The sequence below is a fragment of the Triticum dicoccoides genome, chromosome 7B, assembly GCF_002162155.2.
Source record: "Triticum dicoccoides isolate Atlit2015 ecotype Zavitan chromosome 7B, WEW_v2.0, whole genome shotgun sequence".
NCBI lineage: Eukaryota > Viridiplantae > Streptophyta > Magnoliopsida > Poales > Poaceae > Triticum > Triticum dicoccoides.
The window spans coordinates 104,563,506-104,567,958 of record NC_041393.1 but is presented as its reverse complement, the minus strand read 5'-3'; the positions used below and the strand labels follow the sequence as shown (position 1 = coordinate 104,567,958).

General features: G+C 42.4%; 1 long non-coding RNA gene across 4 annotated transcripts; it reads left to right on the top strand.

Moving 5' to 3' along the window:
- Positions 1-246: 246 nt before the first annotated feature.
- Positions 247-4,447, top strand: LOC119336968. 4 transcript variants are annotated; one of them, XR_005162941.1, is made up of 6 exons: positions 247-368; positions 456-605; positions 1,254-1,345; positions 1,438-1,675; positions 2,547-2,754; positions 2,847-3,573. It is a non-coding gene; the product is annotated as an uncharacterized LOC119336968 (long non-coding RNA). The 4 variants fall into 4 exon arrangements; XR_005162940.1 differs by having other exon boundaries at positions 1,247-1,345; XR_005162942.1 differs by lacking the exons at positions 247-368; positions 456-605; positions 2,547-2,754; positions 2,847-3,573 and adding exons at positions 3,956-4,163; positions 4,256-4,447 and having other exon boundaries at positions 1,124-1,345.
- The last annotated feature ends 6 nt before the right edge of the window (positions 4,448-4,453 follow it).

Below are 4,453 nucleotides of genomic sequence, written 5' to 3'. Positions count from 1 at the left end.
TTCTGGTCACGAGCACACATGTGCTCGTTATCTGGGTCGCTGTTTTCCGTCTCGGGATGCGATGCATTTAATGTCTGGGCCACATACGCGAGCGTTTGTAACGGAGCAAATGAAGAAATACGTCTGGGCTTGTGGGCCTGGAAGTAGACGGAGGAGAAGCGGTCGTCTACGGCAAACTAGTCGAGCCGTGGCCCAGGACGTCGGGCCTCTTCCTGATCCGTGGGTCAGGATATTTACTGTCGTCTCATACCGCACGCTGTTGCCGTCTTCCTGAGCCACGGAGAGGGCCGAGCTTTGGGGGAAGCGATTCGACAACTTAGCGAAGATTTGCCGGTGGAAATGGAGTTCCAGATGCAGGCAATTAAAAGGTAAGCAAACGGTTAATCTCCTGTAGCATTTGAGTTCGTCCTGGATTCCATGGCGTGGATCTGAAACTTTGCCTGCTTGCTTCACAGATTAACGGCGTTGGAGGAGGTTAATGTTAGTGGCGTCCTGATGTACCCCCTCCATTAGATTAGGGCGGGAATGGATCAGAATCAGCCCCCTGCGGAAATTCGATGGGCGGATTGCAAGAAGGATCCTAGAGCTCCAGGATGGACCCGCTGGTACGTTCAGAGAGAAAATAACACATCCATAATTTTATTGTGGAGTTCTGCAGACACTGATTCCATGGATATGTGTGAATGCTTGTGATTAGAAGAGTAGATGGCAGGTGGGGTATAAGTAGTGTGTGAAAACTTTCATATGTAATGTTCTGGTATTGCATTGTTGGTTCAGTAATTTACATAGTTACAGGTGCTGGAAACCCTGAATGCCGTAGGAAATTACCTGTGTGCTAATCACCATTCAGGGTTGATATTCATTTCCAAAGTGATGAGGCACTGAATTCTTTTTGTTGAGTGGGCTGAAGGGCTGCATTCTTCGTCTGGATTAAGGTTAAAAACTTGTGTGGGAATCATAAGCATGTATGATCTTTTGTATTCATGAAAACATGAAATATTTGAATAAAAAATAGGAGACACTCATTGGGTGAAGGGGACCAAGATATATCTTTTTTCTGTGTAAATGTGTCATGTTAGTGATATTTAGGAGACAATAAATGGAGAGGGGAATGGATATAATTTGCTACTGCATAAATAGACCCCGGGGCATGATATAATTTTCAAGAATGTGTCATGTTCATGAAAAGCTGTTGTGTACCAACAATGCTGTTAGCACAGTGCCATCTCTAAGGGAGGTAAATTAGCTAGCAGGACCACTGGACCAAAACTCTAGAAGCAAGAAAGATAATGAGGGAAATCAGACTCCTCTGGTGACTGGAACGAGAATGATGAGTCAACGAGTGGTAAGCATGAGAGTTTCAAGAGATAGAATTGATGTAGTTGTTTGGTAGCTTAATATGAAATGGAAATCTGAAAACCTTGATCTACAATGCAGGTGGAATGCAGCAAGCTAAGCCGCGGATCGGAAGACGAAAATCAATTTGGTCCGTGGCTCAGGAAATCCGCTTTTCCGTCGAATGGCTGCAGGCACAAATTGGATGCAGAGCTCTGGCTCTTCTCCCCCAAAGGCCCCAGCATGGACGACATTTGGAAGCAGAGGAGTGAGAAAGAGGGATAGGAAGCAGAGGCGGCCGCCAACGATGAAGTTCCTAATGCAACTAATCAATCAGGAGGTATGTCGATTCGTAAGTATATCGTGATCTTTTTCTGTTTTGCACGCACAGAAGGGGCAACTCGCCGCAGGTGTCGCGGCTGTGTATAGGTAAGGTCAACCCTCAAGGTCCATTGTGGGCTAAGAGGTTAGTTCGCAACATACTAACATTAATAGAGATGTAAAAATCTTAGGTGATAATTGGGATATAGTACATTTGTAGAAATTTGGTCCCTGTTCAGATAATTTGGATAGAGTCCGGTAGTCGCAAGGAAGTAATTAAGATTGTTCTTCCACAGTGCATTACTGATGAAAACTACTTGGTTGTCAAATGTTGTAAATTTTGATTAGCAGCTTAATAGGGCAGTGACTAGGAACTTTGCATTTAAGAAATGATCACTAGTAGTGATCTAAAAAGATCTTTTAGTAGTGATCTGGAAAGATCTTTTAGATCACTAGTAGTGATCTAAAAGATCTTATATTTACAGAGGGAGTACTGATGTACCACAAATGCAGGTCTGCAGATTTGGCAGATGTTTTAAGTTTAATAGAACAGAACGAGGTACTAGTCAAAACATTTTTTCTGGTTTAGCAGCTAAATAGTCTGGTGAGTAGAAGTGTGGGCTCACAAGATACTGGTTTCTTGAGGGAATATTTGCAGAGACATTTTAAAAATTGGATGCTTAGGAGTACACTTTTTGTAAACATGATTTGCAGAACCTACAGTTTTTTGCTGTCTGTTTGAAGCGAACTCGTCGTTCAGTCTGTCTTAGCCATTTCCATCACCTTATCAATTTTGTTATGAAATAAATCATGAGTAGCATGCCTTTTCTCTTCTTCCCATACTGTTTTCTGTCACACTAAGCATGATTTTTTATGTTTATTTGAAGCAGAGGGCCCCGGGGCATGATATAGTTTTCAAGAATGTGTCATGTTCATGAAAAGCTGTTGTGTACCAACAATGCTGTTAGCACAGTGTCATCTCTAAGGGAGGTAAATTAGCTAGCAGGACCACTGGACCAAAACTCTAGAAGCAAGAAAGATAATGAGGGAAATCAGACTCCTCTGGTGACTGGAACGAGAATGATGAGTCAACGAGTGGTAAGCATGAGAGTTTCAAGAGATAGAATTGATGTAGTTGTTTGGTAGCTTAATATGAAATGGAAATATGAAAACCTTGATCTACAATGCAGGTGGAATGCAGCAAGCTAAGCCGCGGATCGGAAGACGAAAATCAATTTGGTCCGTGGCTCAGGAAATCCGCTTTTCCGTTGAATGGCTGCAGGCACAAATTGGATGCAGAGCTCTGGCTCTTCTCCCCCAAAGGCCCCAGCATGGACGGCATTTGGAAGCAGAGGAGTGAGAAAGAGGGATAGGAAGCAGAGGCCGGCGCCAACGATGAAGTTCCTAATGCAACTAATCAATCAGAAGGTATGTCGATTCGTAAGTATATCGTGATCTTTTTCTGTTTTGCACGCACAGAAGGGGCAACTCGCCGCAGGTGTCGCGGCTGTGTATAGGTAAGGTCAACCCTCAAGGTCCATTGTGGGCTAAGAGGTTAGTTCGCAACATACTAACATTAATAGAGATGTAAAAATCTTAGGTGATAATTGGGATATAGTACATTTGTAGAAATTTGGTCCCTGTTCAGATAATTTGGATAGAGTCCGGTAGTCGCAAGGAAGTAATTAAGATTGTTCTTCCACAGTGCATTACTGATGAAAACTACTTGGTTGTCAAATGTTGTAAATTTTGATTAGCAGCTTAATAGGGCAGTGACTAGGAACTTTGCATTTAAGAAATGATCACTAGTAGTGATCTAAAAAGATCTTTTAGTAGTGATCTGGAAAGATCTTTTAGATCACTAGTAGTGATCTAAAAGATCTTATATTTACAGAGGGAGTACTGATGTACCACAAATGCAGGTCTACAGATTTGGCAGATGTTTTAAGTTTAATAGAACAGAACGAGGTACTAGTCAAAACATTTTTTCTGGTTTAGCAGCTAAATAGTCTGGTGAGTAGAAGTGTGGGCTCACAAGATACTGGTTCCTTGAGGGAATATTTGCAGAGACATTTTAAAAATTGGATGCTTAGGAGTACATTTTTTGTAAACATGATTTGCAGAACCTACAGTTTTTTGCTGTCTGTTTGAAGCGAACTCGTCGTTCAGTCTGTCTTAGCCATTTCCATCACCTTATCAATTTTGTTATGAAATAAATCATGAGTAGCATGCCTTTTCTCTTCTTCCCATACTGTTTTCTGTCACACTAAGCATGATTTTTTATGTTTATTTGAAGCAGAGGGCCCCGGGGCATGATATAATTTTCAAGAATGTGTCATGTTCATGAAAAGTTGTTGTGTACCAACAATGCTGTTAGCACAGTGTCATCTCTAAGGGAGGTAAATTAGCTAGCAGGACCACTGGACCAAAACTCTAGAAGCAAGAAAGATAATGAGGGAAATCAGACTCCTCTGGTGACTGGAACGAGAATGATGAGTCAACGAGTGGTAAGCATGAGAGTTTCAAGAGATAGAATTGATGTAGTTGTTTGGTAGCTTAATATGAAATGGAAATCTGAAAACCTTGATCTACAATGCAGGTGGAATGCAGCAAGCTAAGCCGCGGATCGGAAGACGAAAATCAATTTGGTCCGTGGCTCAGGAAATCCGCTTTTCCGTTGAATGGCTGCAGGCACAAATTGGATGCAGAGCTCTGGCTCTTCTCCCCCAAAGGCCCCAGCATGGACGGCATTTGGAAGCAGAGGAGTGAGAAAGAGGGATAGGAAACAGAGGCGGCC